We start from the raw sequence: 22087 nt of genomic DNA on the forward strand, positions 1-22087 counted from the left end.
TAACGTGTTAAGACATTCAGATGATGTGGTGACAGCTCCAAAGACAAATGGAAATTTTGCTGTTTACTTGAAAGCTCATCATCATTACTTACCACTTATGCAGCATCAATAGTGTATACTTTGGGACCTAACCAAAACTGCCTACAAGTCAAGCTTTGAGATCAGGAACCATCTGCTGCTGTTGTCATTCCAGCAGGTGAGCAAAGATGTAGCCTCTCTTTTCAGTTTCAGTAAATCTGTGAACACCAAGAGTGGAGTAAAACCATTTCTAATTGTAGGTTTCGTGCCCCAGCTTTCTACGTAATCGAGTGAAAATAATACATAAAGGTTTTTGGAAAGGCGAGTTACTGTCCTGAAGGGAACACAAACATTTCTACCATCTATAAATCTTAAACTAGGACCAGGCTAGAAGTCTGAGAAAATACATTAATAGACAAAAATGTCTGCACAGACTGACAAAGCTCGCTTCTTGGAGCACAGCTGCCAACCTCACTGTAAGACTTTTCAGGTGATAGGATTGTCAGAAGCCATTGCAGAGTCTAAACCAAGATATTGAATATGTAACAGAAAATCTGAAGCCAATACGATGTTCAAACTGCAAAGTGCACAGCTCCTTTGAATCATTTTGACCTTGCTCGAATGACCTAGAAAGGCAGAGGATCTGAAATTGCACAAGTGGGAGATGGAGGGGGGTGGATTCCCAGTTCAGTCTGGACCAATTACAAAAGAACATTTTCTCCCTCCCACCTCTTTCTTTAGCTATTTTCAGAACAAAATGCCTTTTTCATACTCTTGCCAAAAACATAATGAATACCATGCATGTCAAAGCCAATAATTAGCACGTACAAGCAAAAGCACAGAAGACTTGGGCATCCTTCTTATGGGTGGGCCTGCCTGCACAGGTACTGCTCCCCACGTAGTTAATTAGATACAGAAAATGGTTGGGATTCTCTGTATCAGAGTTGGTAGCATTCCAGTGCTGGAAGCCACACAGTGTATTGGGTATACTTAGTTTTCCATGTTTCAAACCATTGCCAGATAGTGCCTGCACCGCCTTTTTCAACAACTCAGACTGAAATATCTGCACGTTTTAATGTGCTTATTTTTTCTTTTTGTTAGCCTAAAATATTTTCTGGCACATGACACTCATTTTAGTCTTCAGTTCCTTCAAATTTAAAGCTGGGAGGAATATATAGTAAAGACCACCTCGAATTTTATATGTTTTTAGGGTCCAGCATGTATTGGACTAAATTAGATTGGCAGAATCTGGACGTCCCTCACCGGGAGCCAAAAAAAAGTCTTTGGAGTAATTTGATTTTCACACTTTGTAGACTTTACTAGGTCAAGACACGGGTACTGCAGGATCTTCTTCCTTGTCTACAGACTACGGAAGCAGTACTTGTGACTTTGCCTCATCTCCGTGGTGACTACAAGAAAATGCACGTTGGCATTAGGGAGGAAAAAGCTGCTTAGCTTTCAGTAAAGAGGATTTAAATAAGCTTTATAAAGAGTTACATTTTGGTGGATGAATTATTTATTCCTACTTTTAGCAATTTACAGGTGAAGAAGACAGGTGTGAGTAAAAGTCTTCTATCTTCAAGGCTGCCAAGTTACAGATGATGTAACAGGCTTGAATTAATGAGCATCTGAAGTAGTTTTCAGCAAAGGGAGACACAAGTGTGGGAACACCAGGTAACTGAAGAAAGTAATGACATCCATCTCTGGTAGTGTGCTGATACTTAGGTATGTCTCAAACGCCAGATTTGTAGAGAATTAAGTTTTGAAGGGGCTCTGAATGCAGAGAAGGAGAAAGCTATAGAAACAAAATAGATAAGCTCATGGTCTGAGGGAGTGGGAGACACCAAGAGAAGTTCACAGTGACATTGCTGATACAAAAAAGAGGCCATATTAGCATAAAAAGACTCTTTAAACTTCAAGAATTATGGAGAAAGTCATTCCTAATATTTTAGGTTAAATCACTTTACTTCATTATCAGAACATCATATTTTTGAAAGCTTCTATATTGTAATGACCTAGTTTTTAAGCCACACTACTTACCCATTTCCTGTAAAAAGTCTGTGCTCCCATCTATTTCAAATATCTTTTAACCTTGTCAAATCTAAATCACAAAATATCCATCTCCATTAAACTGCTATTCCCAGCCCAAGATCCACCTCCAGCTCAGCACCCTCTGGCTGCTGGAAAACAGGATGGCACGTCAGGGAAGGATCACTCCAAAAAGAACTGGTCTTCCTTTTCCTTATACAGGCTACTAGCAGAAACAGACACCAGGCTAAGCAAAACAAAAATAAAATCAAAAAACCTTCTTCTTATTCCTGTACACCTTTGGCATTTAAAAAGCACACTCTCAAGACTTCTAACAGTATTAGGTGTAAGTTTTACAATAATAATTTTAAACTACAGAAAAATCTACAAATATGTAAAATGCTGAGTCTGGATGTTCACAAAACCTGACTCACTAAATTCCTGAATGAGAACAACAGATGTTTTCCATTTGCTTCTGTGCTACTGTATTTATTTAGCTACCCTTGTAAGAGCAAAATTCAAAAGGAAAAGGGAATGTGTGGTAAAACCAAGAAGGAAATCATAAGAACTGGATTTTTATCAGAAAAAGGCCCCTTTGCTTGAGTGGCTTTAATACCACCATTTCTTTGTGAAAGAAACCCCCAAACACATCAAAGTCCTAAAAGCAATGACCTTTCTGAATTTTTTAAGCACAAACAAGAAAATAATGGATTAAAACCAACTCTTTCATAAGGCAAAATCAAAACTGTAAGTAGAGTTTGACACATTATCTGCGTGGTTTTAGCTTACAGCAAGGTTGACATCAAGTGAAATCAAGTGATGAAGACTGGGTGGGGGGCAGGAATCATGCAAAGGAATCTGGCCCAGCTATCTGTGGTTAAAGCAATTTAATTACTTAAGGGTGTTGTGTAGTCAGTCAGTCTCTACAGCATGGACTAGCAATCAATTACTTCCCTCCGTGGCATTTTTATCATACATTTTTGTGCATGATAAAAAAGAAAACACAGTTGTTGCACTAACATTTTTCAAGTGATATATTAAGCATTTTTTACATGCTCAGAAAAGCATGAACATAAATAAGTTTGCAGTTGCCATAAATTTACAGAAAGAGCAAGTGAATTTTGATTGCTTGATGGAATCTTGGTTATACAAATAAGGTTGCTTAAATAATGTCTTTTGATTAATTTAAAATATGCCCACTTAAAGCTCTGGGCACATGCACAAAGGATTGGCAAAGGCTTCTTACACACACACGTTTCCCAAGGTCTAGAAATAAAGCCTTTCTTGCTTCCCTTCGTCCCAAATTCAGCGTCTCCCATCACACCCTCTCATCCATTTAACTCTCCGCCCTTGCCAAGTTCTGGAGAAAGCCTGGGAAACTGGACGCCTCGTGTGGAGTGGCTGGAAGGTCACCCAGTACGTAATCGCTCCCGAGCTGCGAGCCGTGCTCTCAGACTCCTTGTCTTCAGACGGCGGGGTGGTCGGCTTCAGCGCCCTGTCCCGCTCCAGCCCAGGCGAGAGGCAGCCAACACTTGTATCAGCATCAGCAGCAGACTGCTCAAAAGCAACAGCTTAAACCTCAACAAGCTGCAGTCAGTGGGAGGCTGTAAAGCAGAGATGCAATCACAAGGGGATCTCTTAGCAAAGACGTTTTGCAACAGCTAGAACTACTGATTTGAAGATGCTTTAGAGCATGGCATGCACCATCAGTTGGCTGCTGTCACAGTGAGCAAGGCATACAGCATCTTCTAAAGTCTGTTGTAAAGTCTGTTGGTTTTGTGGTTCATTTTTTCCCCAGGTGAAAGCAACACCTGGCACAACCACTGCCAACAAAACACAAGCAGCACAGGTAATGAAGATTCACGTCTGCTTTGGATGTGCTGCAGTGAGAAGCGCTAGGCTGCTCAGTTTTTTTGATGCTGCTTCCATTTTACAACATGGTTACCTCAAGTATCACGGGATTCATGGTGCTTGACACTACGAGTAAGAGAGGAACACCACGAAACATAAACTCTCATTCTACTGTAGGAAATTCTTAAAATTATCTTCACTTTGATTTATGGCTTTGTAAAGACTTGGACTACACAGAATTATCCAAAGCTTTGCCCTAGGATATCATGCATGTTTTACTTTTAGCTTAGGATATCTACAATGTCTAAAATGAGCTTGTACAGACAAAAAAGGAGTCACTTAATTTTCCCTAACAGCAACATCAAATAGAATGAGAAGACAGGAGATGGTACTATTTTAAAGCCCCCTAAAATATCCAACAAGGATTAAAATTTTACTTAAAACCTGACCATTTACGTATTAGTACATAAAGCATCATTCTGAAATCTGCCACTAGAAAGAAGCATTCACCTCACCAGTGTTACTGGCAGATTAACATTTTAGACCGAGGTGGCAGAAACCAAAGGCGTCTGAGTCAAATTTTCTATCACTTCCATCTTCTCCTCATGGAATAGGCACATCTGAGGGCTAAACACTGACCTTCTATTTTCATCTTTATGCAAGATGCTATCACTGGCAAAGCTGGAGCATAAGAAAACTCCTCTTATAACCTCAATTTAACTTCAGACGGATGTGCATGGTACAAAGCCAGTGAAGTGATAAATAGTTTCTGGCAGCTCGCTCTTCCTACCTTGAGTAGTATTACAGTTTAGCATTGGGGTTGGCCATTCAGCACAGGAAACAGGGGAAGCAGTGTAGCGTCGTCTCAGGCTATATTCACAGATACTTCATAGAATTCCTTGGCAAACAGTCAGCAAGTACTAAAAAGCATAAAAAGTGGCTTTATTTTGCGAACAGATATATCTCAAAAGGATCCGCTAGGAACCCCGCGAGAGGGGAAGCCTAGGCTGGGGTTAAAATAGCTGGTTTATTCACTTCTTCACAGAGCACAATAGCTTTACTGATTCATTCCACAAGTCATTTGCTAATTTTGCACCTTGGAAATGAGTATGGACACACATACAAATTAACACTTGCAGCAAAGGCACATGAAATGGCTATTTCTCAGAGCAAATCCTAATGAAAACATTTTATGGCTCTTATTACTATTTGCACCAGCTTCTTTGACAATATTGAAGCTGAAGAGCCCAGTTCTGCAACCATTACTGTCCGCATCTCACAGCGGCAAGCTACTTCAGTTGACAATTTGCATGAACCGTAGTTGCAGAAAAGGATGCTCAGTAATCTGCAAAAGGAAAACACCCTAAGGAAAACAACAATGAAAAGAGGGATTCATAAAAATACCCTCCTTTTTCTCCAATGCTAGACCTTAACAAAATAAGAACATTCAGAAAATTCCTTGGCAAATGACTTGCCAAGCAGAAGTATAGCTGACAGTGCTTTTCCCAGATCTCAGGCTATCTCTCTCTTGACCAGAGATTTTCAGATGGCAAGACTAATTTGAGCAGCTAGTACAAAAATCATTCAAAATTATCGTCATAAGCTAAATCACCCCTGTTGTAACGCCACTCAAATCAGTTAAATTGCTCCAGGAATTAATTGGTGTCCATGTGTTTAACATTTGTTACTTGAACAAAGAATAAAAAAGGTGCCAGATTTCTTGACACTATTTCTAATTAAACCAATCATAGTGTGAGCCTTTACATCTGCAGGATTCCTCATGGAAAGAACAGATCATGTACGGCATAATGAGTATCAAATGCCATAAAAATGCACAGTAACCTTTGTAGTGCAGCACTTAGGAATTGGCTGCTCATTTGTAAAATATCTGACCCTTCTCCCCCTCCCAGTGCCAAGAAAAGAAGTAAGCATGCATATTTGTCTTCTGCACTGAAAAATTGCAATTAAGTAAATAAACGTTCCTGACAAAACTAAATTCTTAGCAGAGACAGAAAAATGCAGCCTGATCTCACGAACATAACCACCGTCCTGCTGCTCCGTTACTGCTCTCTCCACCAGGCTCACCGTGAGATCGGACCTAACTCCAGGAGCCTACTAAGTGACTGTTTTTATGTAGACAACAGGGAACACTGTGACAGAAAAAGTGCAGGGTGAACATCTGTGCTTGTGCCCTGATTTCAGTGTCCGTGCTGCACCGTGTCCTCGTAGGCTCCTTCTGTCTTCTTTAGACAGAGAGAAAGCCCCACAAAGGTTCAGTGCTGCAGCACCACTCTTACCAGTAACACCTTGGGAGGTCCCAAAGCCTTGTGCAGGTCCCTGCTAAGGAGGCTGGGTCAAGCTGCAGTCCACGCGTATAATTTCAGTGGCTTTCTCTTCATTTCCAATCCCTGCTTGAGGTGATGGTCTCAGATACCAAGGTCTCAAAGACAATTTTGCTCCTTTCCAACCTACCACCTTTGCCAAGGCCTTCTAGACTGCTAAGTGCCTGGATGGATGTTATCCCTAGGTCAGCAGAAAGACAGCCTGTTGTCCCGATTTGCTCAAGTGCTAGCTCTCAAAAATCACACACATTATTATGTCCAAAGTCATCCACAGCTCTAGACTGAATATGATTCATTTCCTGAGAGTACTTACGGAGGAAGCTCTACCTTTGAAAGAATGGGAAAAAAAACAAACAACATCAAAAAAAAAAACAACAACACCAAATTTTGGTAGCAGGGTTATTTTTCCTTTCTGTGCATGGAAGCTGTGCAGAAGTGCTTGGGGATGGTAATGCTAGATATTCTTGGAGAGCAGATTAATGGCCAGCATGCAGGTGAGACTGTCAGAGCGGTGATAGATGACTGTGGTGCATGGCTATGACTCATCGTAAGACTATCAGCTCCCTAGAATACCCACATCTACAGGGCTATAATGAAGGTATTATTTTATATAGATAACTGCAGATATATGCATCCTGCCCTTATACTGCATAGAATATGATAAATAAAATAGGAAATTACCGTACTCACTTTTTTTTTTTTTACTTCATTTTATAGCACTGTAAAAAAGAGGCCATACACAGCATCAGTAAACCACTCAAAGACTGCTTTTGGAATCACAACAGGATATTTCTAAAGCTGAAGGGGCAGACTACAATGAAATTCTCAGCCTGGCGAAGGAAAGATTGTGTACACACTCTATTTTTCATTTGAGACTGGAAACTTCGTTGTCAGCACGCTCTGGCAGTATGCGTGTCTCCGTGTGCACAGATGCACCCATCCAGACACATTTTAATGCTTAGAATAATGCAACTGATCACTTTCCAGACAGGAACATGTGGCTCCCTTTCTTGCTGTGTGTCACGCAGCCAAGCAGCGACTCCAGACAGGCTTCCTACTACGAGATTTTTGTTTTGGTTTTTCTTTTTGTTTTGTTTTGAGAAGTGCCTATGTTTAGAAAAGATTTCGGCAATAGCAAAGTGCCTGCAGCTAAGTGGAGAGTCACGACACTTTTCGAAGATGACAGCCGATCGCTCACTGCTATTGAAGTCCGATAGGGGAACAACCGAAGAGGAAGGCACAGGGGTCTCCGGTTGGTGACTGCACACAGCATGTATACAAGACTGCCAGGGAAACAAGTCTTCCTTCTGGTGATCTCCTAACATGTCATAACGAATAGATTTGGGAATGATGACAGGATTTGGGGCACGCCCAAACACCAGACAAAACAAACGCTGCCAACCTGCCTTGGCCATGAGGTTATCCATACTTATTTCAGCTGATTTTTTTCCAAACTTCCAGCTCTCAACAGCAGCAAACGTAAAAAAGCACGGAGTCATCCCGATCGCTTTTTATTAGTCTGAAAGATATCGCCTGTCCTTCCTGATACGCATTTCTGAAGAGGACTGGGAATGTTTTCATTGGCCTGGGGGATGGAGCTTGTACTAAATGGGCAGATGCGGAAACTATTTCACAAACCCGTGAGCCATCCCAGCTTCTGTAACGTGAAATAAATTAACGGAGAAGTACACCGGGATGCTGCACACAGCGGGTGAAACCCCAGCTCCGTATCAGGCAGGGAGAGCTCTGCCATTGGCTTCAAGGCTGGGATATAGACTGCTCCCACCCCACTTTTCTTTTAAAAATAAGGCGTTCTGATGCCCTCCAGTCCTTATTAGCGAGGCTCTTTCATTAGGGTCTTTTGCCATTCGACGTACGGTCCCCTTTTCTCCTAATATTTTCGCGATTTGTTTCAGTAACGCCTCTGTATCTGACATTTATTAGAGCACAAATCTATGTTAGATACTTGCTAGCTCATCAGGTCCAGCAGCAGACTCCTTGAGTCAGCTTGATGAACAGCCAGGGTTCAGAGTCTCTCCATAAATAACGACTGTGTCTTGTCAGTTGGTTTGGCCTCCACTGTACAGTCATACATTTCCAGAGCAGATGGGGCTGCTCTCGGCTGCCATTCCCTGTCTTTTGAACTTCCTGTTCTGTGTATGGTTCTCATCAGCGCCCATTCTGCAGAGAACACCTACTTCAGAAAGCTGAAACACTTCTTTCATTTTTTATTTTTATTTTTTCCAAGCCAGAGAGAAAATAGATGAATATTTTCTGTGGTTACAGAGTGAAAAAATATTAAAATATCTGCATTTCAATGAAAGTTTTAACCACTCTGAAAGCTATGCGCTGTTTAAATTAAACAAAACAAAAAAAACTATAAACCTAATCCAAGCTTCAAAGGGGCTTAAATTCTATTACATATTATCCCCAAGCTTTACCTTCCTTGTAAAAATGCTTTCCTGATCTTTAATTCTTATTGCAGCCACTCAGATGATTAACTTCTACGTTCACAAGAGTATTTCTTCGTTTCTCCAATAAATGATTTTGCTGATACGCACAGCAGTGTCAAGCGACCTCGAAAGTTAAAAAACGCCCCAGTTCCCTGCCAAGCCACCTCCCCTGCTGCGGCAGGGCACTGTGTGCACCGTGCGCCTCGCAGACATCGCTGCTCGCTGCTAGCAGCTGCAGTTTGAGAAGCTGTTTTGCAAAGTCTCGTTTCATCGCCCTTAGAAGTTAAATATGTGGGGAATCAATTTAAAAATACTGCAGATTTGTGGCATTAACCATTAAATGAGAATTGTAAAGACATTTCTATTTACAACAGCTATGCCTCCCTTCAGAGCTGTAAAGACGGATGTGCAGCCAAGCCCAGCTCTGATTAGTTTGAGGAGAAAAACTCCAGATTTACACTTCTGAAAAGTTTCAAACGTGGTGCTCCCCACTGTCATTGCCTTGTAGTGCACATCTCTTGCCCCAGCATGTGACAAACCCCGGCTGTGTGGCACGGGATCACCACGCTGGATGGCACGGGCAGTTGGAGCAGCCCTGGCCGGATGATGCTGCACAGTCACGGCACGTAACAGAGGCACACGCACACATGGCTCCCATATTTCAGTAAAAATAAGCTCAGTTACACACCACTTTATGCAGCAGCACGTGCTGTGCAGCCCGGCCACGGAGAAAACAACGTGTTGGGGAGATGCCAGGATATTCTGCATGCACAACATAATTATTGCTGCACAACTACTGCTGCTTCGCTGGGAAGGAGAAGCGGGTGGCACCAGGGAGCGCTGGAACTCCTTTCTCTTGCCCCGGCTTGTTCTCATGGTCTGCTCCACATTGTACTTGTTAAGTCTTCAGTTTGTTAAGCCATTAAGATAAGAGCTCCCAATTACACAGATTTTGGCACTAGCGCAGACTCCAAGCATCTGTTCTTCAAGGCAGGCTGAACGCCACCGTCCTTTCAGGAGATGGAGTCGTGAAGGTAGGAGTGGGCAGAGCAGGCCTGGGAGCCTGCCCAACCCCTTCTGCAGATTAATTAACTGGCTTCATCTCACTTCACAGCCACTCTGAGCAACAGCTTTTGGAGTGCGTTGTAGCATCTCGAGCTGCTGTTGAGGCTCTGTCAACAACCGGTCGAATCTGTGTATTCCCTGCATGCAGCACTGTTGTTCGCTATGCTAAAAAGACTTCATTTTCCTTTTTGCTTCCAATAAGACATAACGGAAGGATCTGTGTGCACTGCTAGGGAATGCCACCATTTTAAAGTGACCATCCCCTGCTCTAACTGACTAAAGGATGTAAGCTTTTTTACTGCATTTCTAATAAAGAATTGAAAAACCTAAGAGTTTTGCTAATGATTCAAACTAGAAGCCCTTCTCATCTTCATTCAAAGCATTTTTTTCAAAAAGCATCCCCTAGGAAGAAGCAGAAGAGGATTGTAGCAAGCTCTCCAGAACTCAAAAACCAACGTTAAAGATACATTGCTGTAAGATTTCTATTTTATTTTAAGCTCATAGCTCATTGTTAGGTATGCATCAGAGTAAGAGAACTTGCTTCACCTTAAAAAATATAAAAAGTATGTGGTTTTTGTTTCGAGTGGGGGATCAGCTTTGACAGGGGGTCTCTGTTGCTGCATTGCACAGCACAGTGCAAGGTACAGATTACCTGTGTGATGCTCTCTCTGCACTCCGAGGGTTGCTTTTTGACCCCAGCACCACAAGTCTGAATGAGAAGACCAACATGGCTTTGGGAAATCCTACAGACTTCCTGTGCACGTTGCATTGCAGGATGTGAACGCATTGTCCCGTTGATTAGCTAATCCAGTTTCCTAGAGGAAGTCGCACAACCTGGGGTTGAATAAACTTATAAAGCATTGATACTTGTCAACATCTGAATTGCTTCTGGTCCGTTGCTGTGAATAGCCTGCTGAAACCACTTCAGCTGACATTTGGTAATATACGGAAGATACATCTTCCCTCCCGGCCCTGGGGGTGGACCAGCAGCCAGTGGTTGATTTCCAGCCAGGTTCCTCTGAGCAGGCACTTTCACACGCACAGAATATTTCAGTAGCATGCATGAAAAAATATAGGCAATTGCTATTTGCTAGCCCTAGCAGGGCAGGGGCTGGGAAGCAGGACTTTCTGTGAGGGAGCCTGAAGCCACAAGGGATGAGAAGACTCCAGGAGTCCTCCTCCTCTGTGCCTGTGGCAGAGGGAATGGAGCTGCCTCTGAATTTCCAGGGAACAGGAAGGGGATGTGGGAAACCCTCTGCTGTTTGAAACTGCCTTCGCTTCTTCTGGTGAGCACATCAATACATGCTATTCAAAAACTCAGCATAAATTTAATTACGGGTACCTGGGCAGCGATTTTTTAATGTAAACAGTTCTCATGGATATATGAGAGCTGGCTCTCTGTCAAGAAACACACAGAGAAGACCTACCCTCTCCAATTTAGAGAAGAACTAGCTGTAACCAAAGGAAAATTCCCACAGGAATATCTGTGCACGTCCATTTACTTAAACTGAAAGTTTTGATGAGCAAAATTGGGAGATAAGAGAATGACCTACCTAACTTGCTTGACAAAAGTCCATTTACCTCTGTACCTGCATTTTAAGTAATATTTCAAACCATTTTACCTAAAAGCTTAGAACAAAGAGAGTATTTTTATTCACTCTAAAGGCCTACCAAAATGAGAATGTCTGCGTTTAATTTTTTTCCAGTATCTTCTGACAAAGATATTTGCCATCAACCAGAAATTTCCATTCTGTATCCCTCCTGTTCTATGTGCCAGCCTGCTGGGAAAATATCGTCGAGTTTAATTTTTCCCATGCTCTTGTTCTGAACAGTTCCTCCTTTTTGAATCACATCACCCGTATTATGTGTGGGTCTCAACTTTCTCCAGCCCTCCCCTTCCCAGCTGGAGGTTTTATTTCCGTGCAGTCCTGCCACTCTGTCAGGCTGCATCCACGGTGCGCAGCCACCACTGAGACTGAACGTGGTACTGCTAGGTTATGCAATAACAGCTCATCTGCACACCCAAAAAGGAGCACAGAGAGATGATGGCAGGGGCAGGAGCTCAGATAACACCCAGCCCAGCTTCTCCCATCCCATCCCATCTCATCCCATCCCATGTGTGTTAAGGCATGAAGCCCATCACCATGAGTCAGTGCTGGAGGAGCACCTTTAGGGCTGAGGGGTGTGATGCCTTGGGGTATGGGGATTGTTATGGGATATGTGGTGTATACACATGGCCTGTGTGCAGGTAGCTACTGGAAATACATCTTTAGTGCAAAGCAGCAGCCCTACCTCTCTTGGGCTGACAGATCCAACATGATAGATTTCCCCAAACAGGTAGGGCAAAGTCTTTCTACAGGTAATTGCCAGAAAATATTTTCAAATACCTGAAAGCGATGGCAGGAGAGAAATTATAGCTCTTCTAAACTAGTAGATACCTTAGCTTTACAGATAAGCTTTCAGCTTTCCAGTACCTATTAGTGAACTTACACCTTCGGAACAAAAAGGACTGGAAAAGTCTTCCTTGGCAATTGTCAGTCCCTTGTTCCTGCACTGTTTTTGCAGGCCACTGAATTGTAAAGTCCCACTTTACTGAGCTCTGTTTGAAGAACAGGCTGCAAGAGAGGAACTTTTGCTCCCTTTGTGTGTCAGAAAGGCAACTACTCCACTATTAGAAACTTTATACTGGCTTCCCACATCACTAATAATGTTTCTATACCAGTATTATCCTCTGGTAGATGCAGTCAACACCATTTGCCTGTTCTTTGCCTCACAAGCATATTTACTGAGAGCAACCACCACCTCTCTTTGCCTTTATTTAGCTATGGTGTGTAGTTCACACTAGGCAGTGTCCCTATTCTTACAAAGCACTGTTCTCCATCCCGTAAAATCCATACACCTCTTTAGCATCCAACTCCTTCCTTAGCACCCAGCAAGCTTTTGTCTTGTTTTATCTGCAATCAACTCTTCTTACACGTGGGCAAACAGAACCAGAGGAAATCTCCTAGCCCCAGCTCAGCACTATTAATGCCACCCCTGCCCTGCTGTAATTCATTCCCCTGACACGCGCCCATGACAAGCTGTCATTCAGAATCACCCCCTATATATTATAAGTGTCTTTGACACTGCAGTTTCTTTTTGCACAACAGCCCACCTTCCCCTGTGCAGACAGCTTTGGGTCACCAGCAGCCTACCTCAGCATTCCCCTACTCCCTATGCTACAGCCATTAATGGGACCCCAAAGTGGAGAGTGATCCCCGAAGAGCTCTGCTCCCAGACTCCCTGTGACCTGACTGCTTCCCTTGCAGCACACCTCACTGCCGTCTCCACGTCTCTCAGTAATTTGTTCAAAAACCTAAGCTTTAAAAACAAAATTTGAAACGTGTACAAGTACACAGCTATTCAAAACACAGAGCTGTTACCACCGACTTCCTAAACCATACCTGTTTTCTGAGACCCCTTCTCTTTCAAGCACTGGGAACCGATGCTCAGTTTCTTTGACTGTTTTGTTGTGGAACAGAGACTGCACATAAATAAGTCAATTCCAAACAGACATTGCTTTGAAGAGACTCTTCTCAAAACTGATCTAGCTGGCAGATACTGAAAGAATTACTACTTTGGCCATACTAAATGCTAAATGCATCCTAAAAAAAATAAACAGAAATATACGCTTCTGGAAAGAGGTATAAACTAGCAGATTGTTATCAGGGAGGAAGAAAGTTATCTGGAAGTGTCATTTATACTGACTTGAGAATGGTTATCAGTAATAAACAACACAAGATCTGTTGCAGAACAAGTGTATTCTGTTCAAAAAAGCTATATAAGGAAGATTCTGTGCCCCAGCCACAGAGGCTATATTATCAGCTCTTTACAGTGCACTTGAAATAGAGCCCTGTGTAGCTCTGGTTTGAAAGCCTCTGAAAAACTATTGAAATGAACGATAAGGGAGAACTGAAGAGGCATCTTAATTAAACAGATTTGAAAAAATATCCTTCTTCCCTCAAATCATTCATGGACAAAGCAACTAGGCGTTCCTACTTCAGCTACACTACAACACTCAGTTCTGTTTCAGCTGTGATCCTGGGAACTTGGTCTTTCCACCTTGGTGCTGGGGAAATATTCTGAATATGCTCTCCTTTCTTGTAGAAAACAATAGGAAGAAAAGCATGAAAAAAATCTTATCAGCGCCTGCAAACGTGCCTAACATTCTGGCTTCACAAAGCAGCTTTCCTCCTGCAAGGGTTTGCAGGAAACTGCCTGGGGACTTGCAGTTGTTGGTGTAAGTGCTCATTTTCTTGGAGAAATAGGGCAGAATAAAAAGTAAACTTACTTCGGGGAGAGAATAAAAGATGGGACCCATCTAACAGAAGCAACTAGCAATTTTCCCATCAGCACAAAATTTCCAAACCATCATGACTTGGAGATGAGGAAAAAGGCCACCTAGAACCCAGAACGACGCCAGCCTGAGACCAGAACCCGTCGCTGCCTGAGTACTGTAAGGTAGCTGCCAGGGTCCCAGCATGATTTTGATGCCAGAAGTGAGACTTTACATCCAAGTTCAGCCAACACTCAACATCAGAGCAGCAATTATTAGGGTATTTTAAATTATGAGGGTATTTGTCACCTCTTAAAGGTGACAAAGCACCTTGAGGAAGAATATTCACCTTTAGATGTAATGGGAACCCAAAGTTTCCACCTATTTCCCAGTGATGCACTGGTCAGTGGTTAAGCCAAGCCCTTCACCTCGGGCTTTGTTCCTCCTCACTTTTTGGGCATGTTGGAAGCAGTGCTTGGCTAACTACCAGGCACAGCCTAAACTCATCCTGTGGCTATTAGGAGAGAATTTTTCCAAGCAAGTTTCCCATCGGTCTTGAGGAGACAGATCCATCAAGGTTAGTCTACACAAAAATTAACCATGATGTCACATTCTCAGAGGAGTATCAGTCCACTTGAACTTTAGATGTCAAAAAGTTGCAACACCTTAAATCCTGAGGCAGTGCTCCAGCCAGAAGGTTTGTAAATACTGTTTAGGTGACCTGTGACATGAAGCAGATCAGAGGATTACTGGCAGAGAAGGATCCTTTGAAGTGTCCAATTGTGAAATATGGCACTTTTATTTCTATTCTACCACATCATCATTACTAATAGAATATGTTTCATCTGTATCTCTAATATAATTTAACTCTTTTTTTTTTTCCCTCCCTCTGGTATTTGTTCTTTTTTTTTTCTGCTGAGAGGGCACTGTCTTTACAAATGTGATACCCCACCAGCTGACATACCAGCACGTATTCCCTGCAGTGTGATCGTTTGAGATACAGTCCTGCAAAGCCTGCTCATACACGAGAAGGGAATTCAGCGTTAGATCTTGCCTCTGCAGATTCATTTCCAGCCACGGGTGGACTTTCCAGTGCACGCACCTCCATGGAGATACATGAAATTGTGCATGTGTACGCAGGCAATTGTGTGTGTTCATCTCCTGGGTTCACATCAGAAAACGAGCACAAAGGTGGTAATTGAAACAACATCTCCACTGACAGCATTTAAACTGATTGGCATTGTAATTTCAGTGTCTTCACATGACAGGCAAACTGGAACTTTGAACAAAATTCTTCATTTAAAAACATGTTTTAGACTTCTTTGTTTTTTCCCCATGTCTCTTCCAAACTTTTCCACCTAGCTCTCGTTTTCTTTTCTGACCTTTCAGCTATCCAATTCCCACTGCTTCGTTTCACGACCATCTCTATTAATTTATGACAAGAGCTGAACATAATGAAGGGAAGAAGGATTTCATCTGTAAATATATCCATTTATGCAAAATAACACCCTCATTATATGTTAACATTAAATTCATTTATGTTACAACTGCTGTGCAGGCTGAAAACATACAGCTAATCTCCTTCTTGCACAAAAATGTAGACAATTTAGAGAGCCACCATTTCCACTGGCTATGGGACAAAGAGATAGCCATGAGTTCTTTCTATTTATCAAGGACCAGAAATTTATCTACGGGGGGCTGGATCGCCAGAGGAGGACGCTGCCCCAGCAGTTCTCCCCACACATCCCGCTGACCATCCCTTAAACTCATGGAAGAATGAGAGCCACCACCCAGCCCCTGGCTGCTGGTTTCTACCGGATAATATTTAGTCCTTTCCAGTTCTGTTTTCAGCACTTTGCTGCTCATGCTGGCAAGGTTCATAACTCTACACATTTTTCCAGGTTAGCTGAGCCATCAACTGTGTCCATTCTTTACTGCAGTAACTGCTTTCAGTAATCTCCATATTGCTGCAACCCAACTGCTCCCTTCTGAAATTCTTCCAGAAACCTTGGAAGAACACCCTACAACTTACTGAAGCGGTGCTTCCCTCCCTGGTTTATCATTTTTTCTTTCAAATGAAGACCTCTCTGCTGGCACCGGACCTCCATTACCTGCAGACAGAGAACCGCATGGGAAGCACGTGCTGATTTCAGAGACGGGAATGTGAATAGAAAACAGGTATTAAAACTGCCTCCACCAACAAACTGCTTTATGCAAGTGGGATTTTGTGCTTATTAAGATTTCAAATGGAGATTATGTTAGTCTTTTTCCAAAGGGTCATGTTTACATAATAACCCACATTACTATGCCTCTGCTGCTGAACTTGTAACAAACATCAAAGCACTGAGCTGGCAGGGATCGCTGGCTAAATCCTAGGAATCCAAGTTTTTTTGAAGCAGTCATCTTTTGGCAGTGGCAGCTTCTTCTGCAGGTGCAGAGGGAACATTTTCTTTAAGTCAGTTTATTCATCCAGCTCATTTCAAAGGCTAGTTCACTCAAAGCTGGGAAAATCTTTGGTTGCTAGATACTGAGAACCAATTTCCAATTTATGGATAAAAAAACAGATAGCAGCGGATGGGGTCTGGTCAAGTGAAGCTTTAAGGACATTATGATCTGCCAGTAATAAAACTGGAAAAATTACCATTTATCAAAATGTCTTTGAATTCAGCTTTTAAACTGTCTTCATCACTTTTGAGGAAGCTTTGTGTAACTGACTAGAAATGAATTGTTTGCAATTTTTATACTTAATTTCATTCTACCCGGAGTGATGCAATCTGGAGAAAAAACTAATCTATCAAAAAAAAAGAACAACCAGAGGCTAAGTTTGGTATTTGTAAACATGGCTAGATACTACATAACTTCCTGATTAACCACATTGGTCTAAATATTGTGTACAAGCAGCAGTCCCTTGTGAAGACACATAACCAACAGATACTAATTAAAATTAAGCATGAAAATAAACAGCAAGGACTTCACCAGCGCATCATCAGTGTTGTGGCATGGCTTTATGGCAACCTGACAGCCTGGGAGCTGTGCTGCTGAGGTGGAAACGTAAAACTTCCACAACCACGATGCAGTATAAAGGTGCAGGACACCTGGAATACCTGCCTGGAGGTACCGCTGCCAACTTGTTCTCCTCTTGCTGTGGTTATTGGAGGCATCATGTGTTAAAAGTGGGGTGGTGTAGGGTAAATGAAATGATGCAGTTTGCTTCTCGGCAGCGTGAGTCCCACAAACGGTGACACGGGGCCTCCTGCAGTCGAAGATATCCCTCGGAGATAAGCCTCGGGGGAGCAGGGGAGCTCCCCACGCCCGGCTGCCATGCAGGCAAAGAGGGGAATGATGTCAGGGAGGCAGATTAGATTAAAATGAATAAAGGAGAGAGCATGAAGATTGAACCAGTGCCCTTGCAGACAAATGGCAGTGAGAGAGGGGAGGGAAGCGGGATTCAGCCTAATGAAACACCAGAGCTGATCCTTCATTAGGCTGTGTTTCTACTGTGAGGGAGAGACACAAGTTGCAGGACCACGAAGGCACGAACTAAGGGTGCTGGAGGAGGGTCGACGAGATTTCTCCTATCTATCTCAAAGAGGGCTGCCAGCTATTTTATTTCACCAACAGTTCGACAGCCAGGGTTAAGACGGAGCAGAAAAGGCAGCAGGATGCCTTGGTGAAAGCTAAGGAATCTGTGGATTTGACTGATAACGTGCTAATTGTGTGGCACTAAAGTTCACGAAGCAAATGTTCAGACTACCTGGCTGCCATGAGGACTTCACAAATCCTCTCCCCTCCTTCCATGCCAGCCTCTCCGCTCATCCTTTGGCATTGCAAACTGGCTCCCAGGGGATGCTGACGCAAGCCTTGCACAAGCTGCAAACCAGAGCAGGGAATTAACCCAGGCTAAAACCAACAACCACCTGCCAACAGATTGCTGCTGTAAGCCGCCCCGCGTGGGAACTGCTACAAAAGGACAGTTTTTCATTCCTTGTCCTTAGAACCATGAACAAAAATAACATCTTTTCTGCTGAATTATCCTGCATAAGGATGCACTTATTTTCTTGCAGCTTTTGAAGAAAACTAGGCAAACGTTTGACACAAAGTTATTAATACTTACAGTAATGAATGAATCATTGGTTATTTCATGAATGAATCACTGGTTATTTCATGCTGATTTCATGGTGACTCTTGATAATGGTGTATGCATTTGTCTGGATAAACTGAGCAACTTTATCAGAATAAACCATCATTTGTACTCAGAAATGAGAACATACACTATGAAGCTGCATGAACAATCCTAGCTACTGGTCAAAAAGCCATATAAAAGCTTGTATTCAACACCTTTCTAAAAATAAAATCGTATGTAATTAATGAAGTGTGGAAGATGCTAAAGGCATAAAAGAAAACAAGCTTCTTACTTCTGTTTTCTCTCAGTAGAGAAAAAGCAGAAGTGAGTCACTGCTCGTAAAAGAATGCAAATTGATTGTGTGAAGGAAATTATGAAACAAACCACTGGATAAGACAGTGTTTGGAGTACCATTTTCTTCTCTTCCTTCCCTCTATTCCCATGCAAAGCTTCAGATAATGACGACTTCCAGACCAGCAGCACTCCCTTCTCACTTCTGTACTACGAAATGGGGTGGGGAAACAAAGCCAGGGGCTGCACATCCCCACCTTGGTCACCCTGCAACCCACCCAAGGCAGCTGTGTGGGGGCACGCAGAGCCCACAGCCCAGCTCCTGCTCTCTGCTGAGCCCAAAGCTCTGCTCTCCTCGTGCACCCCTTGGGCTCCTGCTGCTTTAGGGTCAGCAGCCAGAAATCCGAGTGGAGATCTGCCTGGGAGCATCTGCAAAATATCCCTGGAGCAATTTCTACTAAACCTGTGACTGCACGGGAGCACTTGGCCATGGTGACTGCCAATTGTACCGAAGGGCCCTCAATGGCGATCTTTCCAAAATAACTGGTGAATCATGTTCAAAAGCTCTTCAGAGAAACAGCTCGATCATCTGGGCTGTAAAGGCAATTAAAAAATCACGCAGCCATGGAGCGTAAGGGTGCTCCACCTCTAGGCCAGCTCCTGAGATGAATTTCTGATTTCCACCACCAGAAATTCATCTCAGGCACTCAGCACAACTAACCATTAACATCAAGGCACCTCTGTTTACGAGCTCCATAAAATGTAAGCAGAAGGCTTTGCCTAACAAGTCCTTCAGCAGCAATTTTCCTCATCACAATGAGCATTTCCTACTGCTGTGCCTTCCATACTGCATCACATTTGATGCATGTCGGAAAAAATGTATGCAGAGGTAGGAGTGTTGACCGCAGGCATAAGGCAGCATGATTATTTCGACCCTTCAGCAGTAGCTCTGTTTTTGCTAACACAGATGCAAACACAGGGGCGGATTAATCATAAAATGTCCAAAGCACAAATACTTTTTATCCAGTTCATCAAGGGAATAATTTAGTATGGAACAGAACTGGAAAGCAGACAACAATTTAACATAATATCTACTTCTTTCTTTCCGTTTCCTTATGATAATTCAAAAAAAGTATGTATTTTAAACAGTTAAAAATTAAAAATTAAAATTAATCACACTTAAGCAGTGCATGCTTTTTCTTGTTGCACTTTCAGACCTACCAGTGATGATCTTTCCACTTCACTATTTGTATTCATCAGACTAAAATTTTCTACGTAACGATGATTTTCACCCCTAGGAACACTCCTCTTGTGATGTTCACTAAGAGCCTGAACAAACCCATTGAAAACTACCCTCATTTAATGCAGAAAATTCTACTTTTCTAAGCCTTTCCAGAGGGGAGACTGAAGATACCTTAAAATCTATCCTCAAAATCATCTTTTTATTTTTTTTTTATTTTTTGGTATTGTACCTTTCTATCTTGAATTTATTGTTTGTCTGGAATATCTTCAGTATTAGGGTACTGCCTTTCTCTACTTAGAGAAATATTTTAAAAATTCTCCTGTATTACTGTTATTATGTAATGATGTGAAATGGCTAAATACAACCTTGTTTGTTTTCTCCATCCATTTTTTCTCTAATGGAGCAATGTTGCATAATGTCATATATTTCCTCTTTTCTCTTTATTCTGAAACTTTCATGCAGTACAATATTTGATTTATTAAATTTTTGACTACTTAACTTGCAATTTCAATTGGATTTTCAAAGTTCCTAATGTAGGACTTCTTAATCTTCACCACCTTCGTATTAGATAACAAACGTCTGCAAAAACGTCTGCAGTCATTGTTTGATCATGATGATTACAGACCTTTAAAACAAAAATCAACCCCCTTTTTTACTTCAAGGATGATCCAATACTGCTTAGTGATCAGCACTAATACTCTACAATTTTACATTTTGTTCCTTAACAGCAACCCCTTGCCCACCCTGATCTCATTACTAACATTGATGTGTGGGCAAATTGGTCAATTTTACCATGAGTGGGTTAGTTGAAAGGTTAATGTAGATGATATCTGCTCCTGTGCAGTCAAACTCTTCTTCTGGAGTGTTTTTGTATCTTCCACCGGCTTGACTGGAAACAGGATTTTCACTTTAGGCTATTGCTGAACCCAGTTTGGTTTGTCCGGCACCAGTTTATATTCTGTAGCCTCTTCTAGTTTGGATAGCAAACACAACAGTTTATTAAGGGCATGACCCAAAGCATGCTGATGTAAGTGGAAGAATTCATATTGACTTCAATGAACTTTGGTCTGCTGCCTAAGTAAACTGAAAGATATAACCACTACTTAGTCAAAAATAGCAATGCTCTTGAGACCTCATAATGTTTTTAGGGGTGAGAAGCATTCAAATCAAAAGATAAATTTTCAACTCATTGTTAAGGATCCTATGAACAGCTGCCATTGATAACTACACTGACCCTTCAATAAACTTGTAATTTGCATGACCTGCGTACTTTGATATCTGACTGCATGACTTGCATGCAAACCAAGGAGAAATCAGATTTGCCATAGTACTTAAACAACAGCAGTAAGAGCTTGCACAATTCTGCTTAGCTGTTTAGAAATAGCTCTTCTGGCAGTAGTGTCCCTTGGACAGTATGAATTAAGGCCATCTCATCTCTTCATGTTTGAAAATTCTTGCATACAAGATAAAAAATGTAATTCATTAAGAGGAACAATGATCTCTTTAATCTGTGATAAATTAAAAGGTGATAGAAAATCTTTTTAAGGAATGGCATTGGAAAGCTCCAGGCTTAAAGAAATCCCAGAACATTTTCATATTCCCTTTCCACTTATTTAAATGCTTTCCTACGTACAGAAAAAATCCATCTGTTATGCTCATGATCTCTATATATTCTGTGAAATAAGAGCATAAATTCCCTGCCCCCTCTTTTTTTTTTTTTTCTCATTATTTTTAATGAAATGTCTGCATATTAAAGGAAGATCTTCAAAAAAATCACAAGGAAACCTCCTGCAACCCATTAAGTTAACACCCAAGTTTTCTAGTGAATCAAATATAGGAATGGATCCACACCTAGCACAGGTTTGGACTCTCTGTGGGTGCAGGAGCTGGCACCTGACCCATGTGCCAAGAGCCCCAAATGGGTGCCCAGGTGGCCAGCTGGCAGGCAGGTTTTCCTCAGCGCAAGTTAAATACAGTACATGTGCTTTCAAGCTAACAAAATATTAGGAATAACATCAAGGTCTAGATGAAGTCTGCACACAGCAAATTCTCAATCCAATTTGCATTGCTGGTTTTCCTAGCATTCTTCTCGTACCAGCTTTGAAGCTGTTTTTATTCTTATACATTCTGTATTATATTGTATTGTGTATTATATTATGCTCCTTTGTATTAGGATGAAATCCACCCCGGTGCAGCAAGTTGTGTTAAAATTAAACCCTTATAAAACCTTCACAACACAGCTGGTGCTTAAGTGATGGGTGATACAATTTGTGATAGCGATTTGCTGTTCTAATTTGATACGGGATGAGGTAGCTGGGCAGGTGCAGGTAACTTTCTCCCCAGAGGTCTGCCCCAGAA

General features: G+C 42.0%; 1 protein-coding gene and 1 long non-coding RNA gene across 2 annotated transcripts in view; both read right to left on the reverse strand.

Moving 5' to 3' along the window:
- SCFD2 (sec1 family domain containing 2) overlaps positions 1-22087 on the reverse strand; it is a 189727-nt gene that overhangs the window by 69211 nt on the left and 98429 nt on the right. The window lies entirely within an intron of this gene.
- LOC137855788 (uncharacterized) lies at positions 89-20284 on the reverse strand. Its single transcript, XR_011095939.1, has 2 exons — positions 2059-20284; positions 89-236 (listed from the first exon to the last, which is right to left on the reverse strand). It is a non-coding gene; the product is annotated as an uncharacterized lncRNA (long non-coding RNA).

The sequence above is a fragment of the Anas acuta genome, chromosome 4 (assembly GCF_963932015.1).
Source record: "Anas acuta chromosome 4, bAnaAcu1.1, whole genome shotgun sequence".
NCBI classification, from domain to species: domain Eukaryota; kingdom Metazoa; phylum Chordata; class Aves; order Anseriformes; family Anatidae; genus Anas; species Anas acuta.